Source organism: Aethalodelphis obliquidens, unplaced genomic scaffold (assembly GCF_003676395.1).
Source record: "Aethalodelphis obliquidens isolate GAN/ISIS:26980383/991018 unplaced genomic scaffold, ASM367639v1 scaffold3, whole genome shotgun sequence".
NCBI classification, from domain to species: Eukaryota; Metazoa; Chordata; class Mammalia; order Artiodactyla; family Delphinidae; genus Aethalodelphis; species Aethalodelphis obliquidens.
The window spans coordinates 45336829-45354134 of NW_020837947.1; the positions used below are offsets into that span (position 1 = coordinate 45336829).

Consider the following 17306-nt stretch of genomic DNA (forward strand, 5'->3'; position numbering starts at 1 on the left):
TGGAGAGCCCAAATCTTAAAGCTGGAAGACACTCCAAGACATCCTCTGTTCTGTCACTGTAAGAGCAAAGGGCAATTAGGTATCATGATTATAATATGGGCTTATATAAATAAAACATAATATAAAAAGCTGGGTCATCCTACTTGAAACGGTTTTCAAAGGTTCAGTATGGTCCAAATGCCTTTGACCTCTAAAACACCCAGTACAGCTAAACATGATACAGTAAATTTAGTGAGTGAATAGTTACTATTTTTTAGATTATCGTGAGGAGGGTTGATACAGAGACTTTAAAAATCTATTGTCTTGTTTTTAAGTTTCACACCCATAGCTCATGTATGCACTTTTACTCCAACAGTCAGCTGAATGTGTGGAAATAAATCCTTATTTCTTTCCTCAACCCCGCCTAGACTGTTTTTGCCTTCCCCCCTGCCTGTCCCAACCTTCAGGGCCAATCCAAAAGGTCACCATCCACGGGCCTGTCTCCATGAGACCTCAGTATTATAATTTTCGTTGACCTTTCACTCATTTTCTTGTATTCCACTGTTCCTAACAGAGTGTTTTGCATATAGCAATTATTTAATAAACGTTTGTTGACCTCAGTTAACAGCTGCCCTCCTGCCAACTTTAAGATACAATTTAGAATTTTCTTAGGGTCAGGAACTAAGTCATCTGCTTGTTGACCACTTCCCACTCCACAATGATAAAATGCAATCTAAAATAGAGAGATTGAACTGACCTCAGTGCTTTGCTAAGAACTACTTGTATGCAGTAGTCTGCTAAAATTACATACAATAAACTGAATCACTTTGATGCACACCTGAAACTAACACAATATTGTAAATCAACTAAACTCCAGTATAAAATAACAATTAAATTAAAAAAAGAAAAAAAATTACATACAATAGCTAACATTTATTCAGATTTACCATGTATCAGGCCCAGCAAGGTCACTGTGCTAAGACTTTTATAATCATGATCTTACTTATCTCTCATAATTTTGTTAAAATTGGTAATACTGTTATCCCCACTGAGACCTAGATTCATTAAGGAATTTGCTTAATCCTATTCAGCTCATTAATGGCAAACCAAAGACTTGAAACCGTGCACTTAACTACTGATTCTATTGTGCCTCTTCAAGTGCCCAAAGCAAGTCAAGAAGTAGGAAGAACTAAGTTCTAGAGTTTCTAGTGCATGGCTGAGCAAACAGGTCATCTGATTTCTTCATGGTTTGTTTTTAAACTAATATTATAAATCCAGTAGTATATCTGTACTACTAGGTACATAGAAGGCTTGAGGAAATATTAAGCCAGCTTCTAAATATGGCGTTTATGGAAACATGATACTTTACGTCAACTTTTAGTCCAAGAATTATGTTTCATTTATATCAAGTACTATAATTGACAAAGTATTTTCATATATATTATGTCATTGGATTCTTAAAACCATTCAGAGACTATTATTATCTGGCTTTACTGAAGAGGATTTGAGTTTGTGAAAGGTGAGGTAACTTCCATCAGATCATACAGCAAGTAAGTGTGTAAGAATTAGTTCTTTTTATTATACTCATTTTATTTTATTTTTATCATACTCTTTTTATTATAATCATTTATAATAATGATTCTGGAATATCTCAACACATATTAATATCGCGACATATATGTGCATTTGTAATCGACTTCACTAAACTACTAAAAAAAGTTTACAGTTTACTAGTAACAATAATAATAGCAGCTTTACCACTTCCACACAGGTTGAACACATGAATTGTCATCCAAACCAGGACCCCCTGAGAATGACAAATGCCAAACTAATAGGGAAGCTGAGACAACAGTCATAAATTGGACCAGCCCAGGCAAACTGGGACATGTGATCCCCCAATTGAAACAGCACCTATCTTGTGCTATTCTAAACACTTTACATGAATTAACTCGCTTAATTCTCAAACCTTATGAGGTAGGAATTATACTCATTTTTCAGATGAGAATTCTGTGATGTGTTTAAGGTCACACAGCATTTGTGGATTCTTTTCAGTGCTCTGTGCTCTACTGAATCTCTTCGCTTGCTTACAGTAGGGAAAGGGAGAGCAAAGGCCAAAAGAATAGACCTGGGTAAAGGGAAGCAATGGTTATGAGAATTTCGTAGGTGAAAGAGACAGCTAGCTGTTTCCTAGTGCCAGTAGCAGGGTTGGGGGAATAGTTTGTGGGAAGCAGTGGCAATTAACTAAGGAAGTATAGATAATATAACAATCTTGCTGGTTACTGTTTTTTAAAAATTATTGCACATTTACACACATTAGAGGTGGTTTTGATGTACTTGCTACTCTTGGATAATTATTTAATGACCTGTGAACAATTAGCTAGGTAAACCCTCTAAGCAATTGACTTTTCTATGTTTCTAGGTAAGATGAGTGAACCGATCAGGATTAATTTGTTATATTAATTGGATCCAGCCTGGGATAGATCCCAGTTTCTCACTGTGAGAAGCCCTCAGGCTTGTCGTGCCTCTGCTAAGGCTAAAGGTTGTTTGTTTTTTCCTAAGTGGGTGTCATCTGTGTGAAGTCCTGGACCCTTTCTCTTAACTACATTCCTTTTCTTCTCTGCTCTATCGCCTCTTAGTTTGTTGAGAGAAGGCTGTTGGCATTCCACTTCACTTGTCAGGCTGCATATAAAGGCAGAGATTGGAGATCTACAAGTGAAAAGAAATATTTCAACAAACAATGCCTGGTACTTTCAATCTGATCACTTTACAAACAAGCAGATGCTTTCTTTATTGTACAGATGACCTCATCAGGGAAAGTAGATTAAGCTCTGGATCACTCTACTCAGAGCCATCCTCCAGCACTTCTCAAATCACAGGCCTATTCTTCTGCTCTACTCTTCCCTTAGAAAAACAAGGACAACTCCAAGTAACATTCATCTATTCATGTTTTAAAAAAAATGGGTAAATATTTATACCTCAAAGAGTTAAACGTAAATAATGTTTCACTAAGTGTGATAAATTGCATTCACAGTGATTTTAAAGCAAACTGTGTTTGGGGCAGGCATTATGCTAGAATTTCTTTCGTAACTTATTTAATTCTCACAACATTCTAGTACTCCTTTCCCATTTTAAACATAAGATAACCACAGGTTAGAGAGATTACATAACTTGCTCAAGGTCAACAGTAATCTCTTCAAGAGACGAATATGCTGTCTTGGTTTCTACCAAAATTAAATTTTTTTTTAAAAAGGTGCACAAGAATATTTGCACTTCTCTTTAATAATTTCAGTTAATGATATATCACTTTTGTGCATTTACTACATACTAATCATTATGCTAAATACTTTTCATATATACCTGTACTTTTACCAAAACCTTAGGAAAAAGTCACTATTATCTTCATAATACAGATGAGGAAATGGTAGCTAAATAATTTATCCAAGCTGATTAATAAGTTGGAGAGCTGGAATTCAAACCTGGGTCTGTATGACATCAAAAAAATCTTAATTATACTAAAGTATTTTTAATAGTGTAAGCGGAGTCCTTTATTAAAGCATTGATTTTGCACAGCATTGATAGTCTTTTTATAATTTTATATTTTTTTAAATTTAAGTTACTTACATGCTTTTTTCCACAAAATTAAATACAGGTTGATGACCTTCAATTTTCTATTCAGGATTCTTAAATACTTCTGTCATAGGATCTGGACACCAGTAAGCCAACCACTCCACCTAAGGAGGTATAATTGAAACCGAGCAGGACCCTGTGGGACTCCTAGGTACAAATCCTTTCTGTGCACCCTATTTCTTGTTTGTAGGAAATCGGCTTCTTTTAGCCTCCTTGACCCTCCCTGAGTTCCAAAGGGCAGATTCAAACAGTTGCTAATCAGGGAAGGGAGAGAATGCAGAAACAAGGGACGAGCAGTCAATAAACAATAGTGTAGACTTGGGTTCCTCCTCCTGGTTCCTCCTCAAGGAACATACATGACAATATCTTAGAGCTCTTCCGCGGAGCTAAGGCCCCCCCACAGCCATGGAGGCTGGTAACTTCTGGCTGAGCCCAAGATAGCTGGAGCACTGCCCTGTTACCTCACCACCAACCAATCAGAAGAAAGTCACACACCTTGCAGCCCTCACCGCAAATTTTGCCTTTGACTGCTCTTCCCTTGTTTCTGCATTCTCTCCCTTCCCTGGATCTGGAGGTGGCCATCCTGTTAGGTCTCCTGTTTGGCCACTGCCTGTTTCAGCTGCTTACAAAGTTTATGTCTTACAAAGTTTATGTCTGACACTCTTACAAAGTTTATGTCTGACAGACTAAGATGTTGTTTCTATGTGGGTGGAAGCTGGTTTAGATACAGAATACGTCCATTTAGATCAGGTGGAGAGAGACTTTTACTCTACTAGATAGGACAGAACCCACTCCTACTGGAAGTACTTACTGAAGAAAAAGACCTCTGCCCCAATTCCCGGGAAGTGTCTTGAGTGTGAAGTCTCTCAGCGGGGAGTCTCTCACCAAAACTGCCTACCTTGGCTAGGCAATATAAGAACTGCTTGCATGAGTTGTTCACAACAGGAGGTCCCAATAAGGAACACAGTGTTGCCAGGATACTTTGGGAGGGGCCTATAAGAGGGAGGAGATGCCAGCCCATAATATGTCCTGCCAACCTCCCAGAAACCCTCATGCTGGAATCCATCTTGGCTGAGAGATGCTTCCACCACCAGGAAAGACCCTGAGTCAGACCAAATATGGTCACAATCAAGATGATTGGCCAGAGACAACCCAGAAAGCTAACCCCATCTCCCTAAAACCTGAGACTGCAAGCCACACGGCAGAGCATTTCTCCTGGGTTCCCTTACCCAGCGGCTCTCCACTCTAGCACCCTGTCCCAATAAAGTCTTTTGCTTTGTCAGTATGTGTGTCTCCTCAGACAACTCATTTCCGAGTGTTAGACAAGAGCTCACTCTCAGGCCCTGGAAGGGGGTCCCCCTTCCAGCAACAATAGTATAATAAATCCCATTTCTGAGGTAACCAGGAAGTGAAGTTGAAAGATCAATCCATCACTGGAGAGCTATGAAGAAACAGAGAAGGGACTTCCCTGGCGGTCCAGTGGTGAAGACTCTGCACTTCTACTGCAGGGGGCATGGGTTCAATCCCTGGTCGGGGAACTAAGATCCCACATGCCGTGTGGTGTGACCAAAAAAAAAAAAAAAGAAAAGAAAAGAAAGAAACAGGGAAGAGTGAAGAAAAGGCATTTAGAAGCTCAGGTGTGAATGTAGAACAGTCTAAAAATTTACCCTTGACTCTTGTGTAAGAGAGTAATATGTGCTATAGGTCAGGATATCTCCACCTCAGCACTGTTGCTATTTTGAGCTGGATAGTTCTTTGCTGGGGGTTGGGGAGGGGATGCCCTGTGCATTGTAAGGTGTTTAGCAGCATTTTTGGCCTCTACCTGCTAGATACCAATAGCATCCCCTGTGTGCTGACAATAAAGTGTTTTCGACATTGTCAAATATCGGGAAGGGGCAGGATGCAAAATTGCCCTGGTAGAAAACCAATGCTCTAAAGCTCTGGGAGGGCTTGGTGGGTCCAAATCCCTGACAAAATACTTTTTCTTGGTCTTTGCTTTTTTCTTTTGCTATATTATATCTTCAGGTGTTGGAGAAACCAATTAATTGAGCACATGATTCTCAGATGTTGAAAGACTCTATTTACAGCTAATCAGTTGACTTTGATACAAACAATGCAGGTTTTTGTATTACAAAGGAGCTAAAGACATCAAATGACATACAGTTGTGTTTCATTATCAGTCATTAACTCCACCCTTTTCCAGATCATCAGGCAAAGTATGCCATTTAAAAGATAGGAGCCCACTTTTCCAGGATGACCTGACTTTATATTTTGTTGTTATTGATCACCTAACAAAATGAAAGAGGAAATGTATCTTGTCCCACAACATATTTTAAAACAATATCTTACACTGTTGTTTTCAACTTTTTTTTTTTTAAAGAAAGCAGAACTCTCTTCCTTAGACATCTGTTGGAAAAAAATTAACATTTAAACTAGATGAAAACAGTATCCTAGTAATATGCTCAGCTGTAAGGTCAATTTGTACTATTTGCTGATTATAGTCAGTCATGTTAAGAGACTGATCCTATGAATATTGGTATTCAAAATGAACAGGAAAGATTAAAAAAAAGTTAGGAAAGATTGTGGCAGGTTTATATCAGTTTTACCATCCAATTTTTTTCTTTATTTGAAAAATAAAATTGACTCAAGAAAAGTTATAGTTCATACTGTTAGGGATTAGTATCTGAATTTACACTTTTAGCTATACAGCCAGAATCTTTCCAAAATTAAAAGAAAAAATTCAGGCACATTTATTAATTATTAATAAATGACACATTTGCAGTAAATTCAAATATCTACATAGAAGTGGCAAGAGAAAGTGGGTCAAGTGAACATACTGATGGTTTCTTATTTGGTATAGAACGTATTTCAGTGTATAGATTTTCTTTTAAATTATAATTCTTATATGTTATTGAATGTATTTTTATTGTATTTTATTTATTTTAAAATTTATTTGAAAGCATATTTTTATAATGAAATTTGAGCTCAGTATTTATAGAACGGTTGAATCACCTTCCAGAAATTCTCAGAAAGACAGCTTGAAAAGCATAACCTTACTTTTTTTTTTTACTTATTCAAATGCCAGTGATATTTGTGAATCAAAACTACTAAGCATTTTATCATCTGTACTTGATACTTTTCATATGGAATGGTACTTAATTTTTTTAAAATAATGAATTAAAACCCTTTTATTTTAGCTCCTGTTATGAAGGAACCTCTGAGCACTTATACTTTATTTTTTCCATCTGTGTTGCAAATTTCTCCCCCCTCAGTTTTTTAAAAACTTTAAGATTTTTTTAAAAAATGACTATTTCAAACTTATAGAAAAGTTGCATGAACAGTTCAAAAAACTTCCATATCTCATGTAGACACGATGCTTAAAACTCCAGTGTACATTTCTCAGAAACAAAGATACTCTCCTCTTAATCCCAAATAATCCTCCAAATTAGGAAATTGATACAATGCTGCCTTTCAATCCACAGACCCCATTCAAATTTTGACAGCTTTTGCAGTCTTTTTCCTTTATGAGCCAGAATCATGCATTGTGGTAATTTTGACCACTCTTTACTTTTCTTGAATCTGGAGCATTTCCTTAGTCTTTCCCTGTGATTCGTGACCTTGACAGATTGAAGAGTACAGACACTTCATTTGATAGGATGTCCCTCAACCTGGGCCTTTATGAGGTTTTCTTATGACCAGACTCAGATCATTCCTTCCTGGCAGGAAGGCCTCAGAATGATGCTGTGCTCTTCCCAAGTTGATCGCACAATGGAAGCTCAGGATGAGCATCTATCCCACTCCTGGTGATGCCAACCTTTAGCACTCGGTCAAGTTGCCAGCTTTCTCCACCTTAAAAATCACCATTTCCCCCTTTTTTTAATTGATAAAGATTTTATGTTGAGATAGTTCAAGGCTATGCCAAAGGCTTCAAACTCATTAAGCCTCCACTCACCAGCCTTAGCATCTGTTCCTAATTCCTGCCTGAATTAATGACTATTATATGACTGTCAAATGGCGATTTTCTATTTCCATTATTTATCAGTTGGCATTCTAGAGTTGGATAGATTTTTTTTCCCTTCTCCTTCATTTATTTCTTCATTTAATAGTTATTTTTCATATCAGTACAGATTTATGGATTCCTATTTCATTCAATGCATTGTGATCTGTTACTATCATTACTCTGATGCTCAGTTTTCCAGAATTGTCCAGTTGGAACCTTTGTAAACTTGCTCCCAAGTCTTTTTGACAATCTTTATATCATTCTTTGAACACTTCCTTACGTTCTATGACAAAAAGATAATCCAAGTCCATATTGTATCTTCCCCACCCAAGTGCTGGAATCAATTGTTTATCTAAGGAGTCCTGGTTCCTTTTAGTGGAAAATGTTATTGGAAACCAAAATCTGCTCTCAGACTGCTCATTGCTACTGGAGTGTCATTGCTTCTAGACTCTCTTGGAAAACAGAGCTGAACTTCTATATGTATATACATACAGATACATATATATGTATGTATATATATTTATATACACAAATCTATATTTATCATCTATTATCTAAAACTACAAGTTCACTCTAATATTTCCAATTCCAGTTCATAATCTCAGGGTTATTTCTAGCTTTCTCTTTTCTTTCACTTCCTTTGACAGTGAGGAACCTGGCTCTCATTATTGACAATATAGTTACATTTTCTCAAAGTGATTGTCTATAACTAACCTTCCCATCATGCTTTGTTCCTCCTCCACCATCTGCAAGGGGAGGGAAGGAAAATGAAAGCATCTATCTTTTCAGTTTATGGGGCAATTGTGGCCCTGATCATTCAGTACAGTGCATCTCTAGAAGTATTTCCTAATCATTTTACCTGTCTTTCAGTTTCTCTCCACCTCCAGGTTTGGTAGTAGAATGATTATAGAATATTTTGTGGAATTAGAGAATAATGTTTAACAATTGTCCTCAGTCTAGCTACTGTTTCTTCATTTTATCCCCCTTCCCCCTTATCTGTTCTGCCACTGCTGTTGGCTTATTTCTTGCTTGAATTGCTTTAACAGGCTCCTAAATGCCACAGATCTGGTTCCCTTGAAGATCTTCCACATAAACATCAGAGTGATCCTTTTAAAACACAAAGCTGAGTACAATATTCTACTACTTTAAAATTTCTCAATGGCTTCCCTATTGCTCCAGACTCATTAACGTGGTTTATAAGGAAATCTATAACTTGATAGATTCTTGTTTTCTCTCCAAATCCATCTCTAATCACTTTCTTTTCTGAACTTCCTATGTCAGCTACCACAGGTGTTTGTATGGATACAAAAGTCATTAAAAGAGTGCTTTTTGATACCAAGCTTTCTGGAATTGAATCCTCTTTCATTGCCTGATTAAGCTTGTGTTTTGTTTTGTTTTTTGACCCAGTTACTATTGCTATGAAACTAACCACCCAAAACTTAGTGATATAAAACAATAACCATTTTAAAGCCAGCTTTTGTGGATCCAGATTCAGGAAAGGGCCAGTGGGGACAGTTGTACGCTGGGTCTGGAGGATCCATTTCTAAGATGACTCCTCACATGTCTGGTGCCTGGGCTGATGGCTGAAGAATGGTTTCTGCTGGTAGCTGGACATTTTACTGGCAGCTCAGGGATCCAACATGTTTGTTTCAGCAATCCAGGTGGAAGCTGCTTGGCCTTAGAAGTCACATAGTGTCACTTCCACTGTACTCTATTGATCGTAGCAAGATTCAAGGGAAGGGACATAGATTCTTTCTTTCTTTCTTTTTTTTTTTTTTGCGGTACGCGAGCCTTTCACAGCTGTGGCCTCTCCCGTTGCGGAGCACAGGCTCCTGACGCACAGGCTCAGCGGCCATGGCTCACGGGCCCAGCCGCTCCGCGGCACGTGGGATCCTCCTGGACCGGGGCACGGACCCGTGTCCCCTGCATCGGCAGGCGGACTCTCAACCACTGCGCCACCAGGGAAGCCCATGATTCTTTCAACGTTTTAAAACTGTTTCTCCTTGGAGGTAAAATGGAGGTACTAGCAGTCTGGGTTAAATGAGTATTTTATAAGGGGGCTAATACACAGTAAGAGGTTGATAAATATTAGATATTTTTGTTTTTCAATGACATTTCTGCCTGGAATTTGGGTCCTATTCCTCACTGTCTGATGAAGATGGAGGTAGTTCAGCCCCTCTCCCCGGAAGTCTTCTCTCACTCTTAAAAGCCGCCTCAGGAAGTTTCCTGGTTCCCTGACTTGTACAATGCTTTATAAACGCCCGTGTATGTGCTTATTTTCCCTACTAATCTGAGGCTTCTAGGGCAAAGACAATCAATGCAGTATCTCTAGCATGCAAGGACTCAAGACCCTGAGATAGGGTGATCGTACAAACAATTTTCCTGGGACGTTTCCCTTTTACATCTGCTGTTACAGTACAGTTAGTAGTCGTGCCACATTTTATTCTCAGAAAGTTCCCAGTTTGGATGATAAATTATGCAGTATCTACTCAAAGAGCCTTCTAGAGTCTCAATCATGTTCGTAAAGGAAAGACTGCCCTTGACCCTCTGACACGCTTTCCTATTGTAGCAGCAGTGCTTACGGGTAACACTGGACCCTGGGAAACTTGCCTCTCACCGAGGGGGTGGGGAGGCTGTGAGGGAAATATGCCTTATGATATCCCAGGGAGCCAGCCTGTAGTGCTGAATCACTGGCAGCATTTCCCAAAAGTGAGTTAAGAAACCATTTCCCACTGACTCAGAGGGTGTGGGGCTCTCACTGGTCCATACCGACTAGAAAGGAATCACCTGGTTTGCTTTGACTTCCGTTGAAAAGGTAGCAAGAGTCCACTCTGAAACCCCATTCCCTACTGTTCTCCAAGCGTCTTCTGGTATTGTCTCCTAGATGTCTTTCAGGAAACACTGGCTGGTGAATGCACTTAGGTTGTGCTACAGAGGAGTTCGAAATGGAACAAAACCGAATGAGGACTAAATTGTAAATAAACTAATGCTCAGATGTTTGTACTTACCTGGAAAAACAGGTTTAAAAGATCCAGGAAATAGAGCCATAGGTTCACTCAAGAAGGGAGTTTGAAAGAATGTGTCATCACCTCCGGTAGTCCTGCCAATTGCCATTTTCGGAAGTGAATGGGGACTTTTTTTGCCTTTTGTTTGGTCTTCTTCATTTTTCAAAGCCCAGTTTAAGTCCTGCTTTGTCCAAGAAACTTTCCTGAGTTGCCACAGACAGCCTCACTTCTCCCTGACCTCTGCTTCTCCCTAACTCACCTTTATTTTAAAAATTTGCTTATCTGACAATTCTCCTGTAAGGTCAATAACCTGTGATACAGCATTTATGGGTGCCAAACTCTGTGCTGAGTGCTTTGCCATAATCATTCCTTCTAATCCCTTACTACCAGGTAAGCACTGTTACCTACATTTTACAGGTAAGGAAACACAGGTAACATTGTATTATTATTTATGTTATTAGATTACATCGCCTCTCCCCATCTAACTTGTAATCCTCTCAAGAACTGCAAACAGGTTTCTTATCTCTTGGTGTCTTAGTTTCCCCACATGCCGTAGGAACTCAAAGGAGCAAATTGTTGATGTTAATGGCCGGTTTTACTTTCTGTCTACTCCATGAAGACGGAATTTTAAATGTAAATACATAGATGTGCTCTACAGGCCATCTTTAAAGCCCTAGAAACCTCACATCAAGCCAGGAAAATTAAGTGTGAAGAGAAGGAATAATACGTACGTGGGACTTGCCATTTTGAGAGTCCATTGATGTCGCTTTTGAGTCACAGGAAGCTTTGCTTCAACATTTAAAAGAGGAAGAAAATGTTAGGCACATTGTGACTATTTGAATATTCTCTTGGGTTGATTTCCTGCATTACATCTTTGAAAGTGTCCTGATTTTCCTATGTATTCCAGTGCTGAGTGGTATTTCCTGTCTCAGCCTAAAAAATGGGATTTGACTCTTAACAGGAAGTGTCAGTAACAGCATCAGCTGCAGTGACAGAGATGCTGCAGCAGTGACTAGCACATTGTAACACATTTGAATTTGGATCTTAAAATAAGCCACACACGCTGAATAAGTATGTAAATGTATATGAAATAAGTATGCGTGCCTTATCATAATTTTAAGTCTGATTTTTATTGTCAAGAATGTTTCCATTTAAGAGTTTTTAAACTCTTGCCTTAAAGGGTTGGCCAAAGATCATTTCTGTGTTTTTTAGTCTCTTATATCCAAATTGTCAGATATTATGTGTGAAGAGACCATTCAAGGCAGAATCATGAAAATTACAGATGGAAAATTAGGTCATTTTCTTTTTCCTTTTCCAATACAGGCTGCTTTCCTTACAGAATATCTTCAAATATTTTTTCCATCCTTGTTTAGAATGACGTACACGAATGATGGGGCCATTACAGGTTCCCCTGGGAGGTTATTCCACAGAATAATGGGACTTGCTGTAGGTATATTTTTTACCTGATTTTTAACCTAAACTTTTTTTATTTTTTGCTCAATTTCATTCTGTTACCCCTTGGACCACCTGTACAGTTCTTCATAGAAGGTTGCAGGATGCTCCTTTTGATAGGAATACTCAAAATAATTAAAGGGAACTAGGTCCATTTATGTTTGATGTGCATAAGTCTGCTTTGTTTATCATGTGCTTATTGACATGGCCTAAGGAGGCATAATGATAGTGGGTGATTCTTAAACACCACAGAACTGGATAAGAAAAAGTTCATAAATATTCTTTTAAGTAGGTGTAAAAAATATTAGGCCCCTTCTTTTGGGCATACGTCAGGTCTCTCATTTCTGGGAAAATGAATGAAATAAGCAACCTGATCAGTCTCGTCTTGGATTGTCTAGAACTTCTCCAGTAAGTTAGACTTGCATTAGTATGTTCAGTTCGGCTTCATACTCTAGCCATAAACTGGGGTTTCCAATATGCCGTATCCCAGAGACACCAACCTTGAGGCTTGTTGCGTGCTTTATTGGTCTCTGTATGTCCATGGCTGAGCCCGTGCCTGGCAGATATCAGGCGCTTTGTTGGATAATTGGATCCAATGAATTATGTACTAATTAGAAAAAAAAGTAGTGAGAGCAGCCATGAATCTAGTATTTTTGACACCCAGCGCCAATCATTTTCAATACCCTTATATGAAAGATGTATTTCAGTAATAATTGTGCAATGAAATGAGTAATAACAGCCAGAAGAGAAATATAGACAATAAAGTTTTATTAAACGTAACAGATAATCATGCAAATAAATTAATTAAAAATAAATGTTACAGAATAAAAATATTTTAGATTTATATATATATATAAATTAAAATATAATACATTAATTATTTCTTGGGAAATAGGAAAATACTTTATACTGCCATTTATTCCATTGCTTCCAGAGGCGGTATTGAAGCGACTCAAGTGTGCCTTCTTTGTCTTTACAATCATTGTTTGTTTTGAATCTATTGTTTTAAACACTTGAAGCTGTAGTACCCTAGGAATTGGAGATGCTAACTGCCCTCTAGGTAAGCTCAAAGGATTCCAAACCATTTTGAACTTACTCTCTAAGTGAATGTGGACAGCTGAGTCTCCGGGTATACAAATGGAGGTTCCAGAATACGATGTTTATTTAAGAATAATATGTTTTTATATATATGAAGATTACATACGTATTATTAAAACTCAGCAGTAACCACAGCAATTGCTTAGAACTTGGACCAACGAAAGATACTTTAGGGGGGAGGAGTATTTTATCATTGACATTGTCTAGAGTTGGCAGAGCATAGGGAAAATAAAAAGCAGTGTGCCTTTGAGCTTGTCATTTCTTTTAGTTTATTACTGAAAAATGCTTAATATTATTTAAAAGTTTAAACTTTCTCTACAGACCACGATGACTTGCTTGCACTTGGGGCAGACCATTCCCATTTCCCTGTCCTGGGTTCACCACTGTGGAGGATACTAATTCTGTTTTGAACAAAATTTTTGACAAAAAAAGAAAATTTAAAAATCTCAAGTCATCCATTATAGTTTGACTTCCATGGTTTGCAGGCATCCAATACATATTTTTTGAATGCCTAACGAGGAGAGAGAGTGGAGGATGGGTGAAATCCCTCAGAAGGGGGCTGCGGGCATTGGAAAGTAGCAGGCCAGTATCAGGTCCCCGGGGGCAGCAGAACAAGGACATCAGCAATTTAGAAAGGGAAGTGAGCAGTAGAACAAAGAACTGATGTTTTGTTCTGTTGGTGATGGTCATGGGCTGCTGGCGGGAAGAGCAGAAGCAAGAGAGTTTCTCGAGGCTTAACTTCCCATCTCATTCTTTTCATTTTTACCTTTGACCGGGGTTAGCCATACATGTTTTCCCCATTCTATTGCTCAGTTCCTGAGAAAACCCTTCCTACTCTTCCTTCAGTGACTTATCTGCTTCTGTCGATAATCTGGAAATTTTATGGTGAAACTGCAAAAGGGTGAAACACTAAAATGCATCTCAGGTCATGTGGAACATTTGTATGCCAGATGCGTAGTACAAGTGGGGAGTACTTTGCATTAAATTCTTTCTGACATTCTTCTCTTCTCAGGCTCAGTTTTCTCTTGCTGACTTTATTTTTTTTTTGCGGTACGCGGGCCTCTCACTGTTGTGGCCTCTCCCGTTGCGGAGCACAGGCTCCGGACGCGCAGGTTCAGCGGCCATGGCTCACGGGCCCAGCCGCTCCGCGGCACATGGGATCTTCCCGGACCGGGGCACGAACCCGTGTCCCCTGCATCGGCAGGCGGACTCTCAACCACTGCGCCACCAGGGAAGCCCTTTGTAGGCATTTTTATACACTTCCTCTCCAGTTAGAGCAAGGGTAACCAAGAAGTGCAATCCTCTGAGACGGCTCTTAGCCGTTCTGTTTTAGTCCTCATCACTCTGTCCAATAGAAATCTCATACAAATATATGAGAACGCCCTGTAACCTGTTTCATCTTGGCCCCTCCATCTCCTACTCTCTTATCAAAAATAGAATTTCAGCATACCCATTAGGATGGCTATTAAAAAAAATAGAAAATAACAGGTGTTGGTGAAGATGTGGAGAAATTGGAACCTTTGTGCACCGTTGGTGAGAATGTAAAATGGTGCAGCCACTATGGACATCAGTATGGCAGTTCCTAAAAAAATTTTAAAAAGAATTAATAGATGTAGCTAGTGGGAAGCTGCCGTGTAGCACAGGGAGATCAGCTCGGTGCTTTGTGATGACCTAGAGAGGTGTGATGGGGAGGGTGGCAGGGAGGCTCAAGAGGGAGGGGATATATGTATAACTGATTCACTTTGCTGTACAGCAGAAACTAACACAACATTGTAAAGCAATTATAATCCAATAAAGATGTAAAAAAAATTAAAATAGAGTTAATATATAATCCAACAATTCCACTTCTGGGCATACACCCAAGAGGACTGAAAGCAAGGAGGAGGTATTTGCACCCCCATGTTCATAGAAGCACTATTCATAATAGTCAAGATGTAGAAGCCGCCAAGTCTGTTGATGGATGAATGGATAAACAAAATGTGATATATCCATACAGTGAAATATCACTCAGTCTTAAAAAGGAAGGACATTCTGACACATGCTATGGCTTGGCTGGACTTTGAGAACACTATGCTAAGTGAAGTGAGCCAGTCAATATTGTATAGCTTAATTTATAGAAGATACCTTTATAGAGTAGCCAAATTCATAGAGACAGAAAGTAGAATGGTGGTGACCCAGGGTTAGGCTGAGAGGGAAATGGAGAGTTGTTGTTTAATGGGTACAAAGTTTCAGTTTGGGAAGATGAAGAAAGTTCTGGAGATGGAGAGCGGTGATGATTGCACAACAATATGAGTGTACTTAATGCCCCTGAACTGTACGCTTAAAAAGGGTTCAGATGATAAATCATCTAACGTTACATGTTTTTAACCTCAGTAAAAAAAAAAAAAAGAAAATCTGACAACATTATACACCTTAATCCCAGAAAACTGCATGTGAAAAATAATTATGGGTATTTTACCACAATAAAAGATAATTAAAAAATAGAATTTCAAGTTTGATTGTTACACATCACTCTTCATATAAAATAACAGAGAGCTATTTTAGGGGAGTTAGAGTCTGATGGCATGGGCCACATGCTCTAGCTCAGCCTAGGCGAGTTTTGAAATAATGCTTGGTGGTTGGCGTGGTTTGAATACAATACATGGTTAAGCGGTATTACCTTGTTCTTTCCAGGTCAAAGAGAGGAACAGAAGAGTAAATCAGAAAAGGAAATGGCCACCCCTGTCTAATTAGATGGAGAGATTACATCCCCAACTCATCTACATCATGTTTAAGGATCTGAATGGTCACTTTAGCTCCTGTTGCATCTTAGTGGAGGCTGCTTGTGCAAAATGATGTTTGGCAAAATCAAGTAAGCAAATTGGATGTCATGTGAATTAAAAGCAAAGTTGGGAAGAACAGAAACCTTCAAAACCTGCAATGGGATATCCACCTTTTGACATTTAGGTTACCAGGCCAGCGATGGCATGGGGTCTTAGTAAAAGAAAGCTCTGATTACTTTGGAGGCTATTGGGCGATAAGAAATAGCAATAATGATGCTTTGAATTAAGGCATTTCTCCCCAGGGCTCACATATGCAATAATTTCTTTTCACAATATACTGAGAAACCAGGGAGGAATGGGTAGTATTATCTCCAGCTTATAGTTATAGAAGGTGAAACTGAGGCACAGAGAAGTAATCTGAGTTTGAAGCCGTGTCTCATTGGCAGGGGTAGCAGTAGAAAACAGGATTAATTTCCTGATCTCCGGGCCTCCTGTCTATAAATAGCTTGCCTTCTGTTCTGTTGATCCTGCCCAACAACGCTGCACCCCAATGTCCCCAAACATGGCAACAGTTGGCTCCCCAAATACGCTTTTAAAGCAGAGAAGCCTTACAAGAAGACTGGGTCCTTTAGGCCCCTCCAGAGGCTAGCAAATGTGTGGGTGACCATCACATAACTTCAGGGTTGGCTCGTGAACCTCAGTTTCCTTCACTGTCACATTTCTCTGTTTCTAACTTCCTTTGAGCAGGGAGAAAAGACAACTGGGATTTCAGTGAACTCCATTTTCTTGGCTCACAAGTCACAAGCTCCAGTTAAGTGCCACCCTGAATAAGTGGCTCCTTTGTGTTGAGGGCGAGACCACCCCCTGACCCAGAGATGCGGTTTTGCAACACGCAGATGGAGATTTCCAGAAGTCCTCAGCTGGAGCAGCTAAATGTGACTGAGACAACACAGTCCCATAGACAAAGGTCAGACCTATTTTAATCTCTGAGTGAGGCTATTACTCTGGGACAAGGCCCTTCTTGTCTGATTTCCTGCTATTTTCAGTGATTCACAAGCCTGACTCTCTTTCATCTGGGAGTGCAGAGACCCATCCCCCTTTTAGATTTGTTTGTGAGTTAAAATAGTTCCCATCCTCAGTCTTCTCGGAGTGTCTACTTGCAGCCATAGAATTCCTCAGGCTGTGACCTGGAGGAGTCCCTGGGAGGGAGAGTCAGGGCAGCTTGGAATGCAAGCCCAAGGGAGGAATCCGGAGTGTAACAGGAAGTGGGGTTGCTGCTTGCTTGCCCAGAGGCTTGGAGCCGATAGATCAGTGGGGCTGACTCCTCTGACAGTGCTCTGGGAGGCTTCTGCAACACAGCCTTACGGAGGCTTGCCCTGTACT

The 17306-nt window shown here is 39.4% G+C and overlaps 1 long non-coding RNA gene across 1 annotated transcript in view; it reads left to right on the top strand.

The window, feature by feature from the left end:
• LOC113610280 (uncharacterized) overlaps positions 1–17306 on the top strand; it is a 336551-nt gene that overhangs the window by 66278 nt on the left and 252967 nt on the right. Inside the window, exons 4-5 of the long non-coding RNA XR_003429020.1 lie at positions 15835–16012; positions 16671–16890. This is a non-coding gene — a long non-coding RNA (uncharacterized LOC113610280). The remainder of the gene's footprint in view (positions 1–15834; positions 16013–16670; positions 16891–17306) is intronic.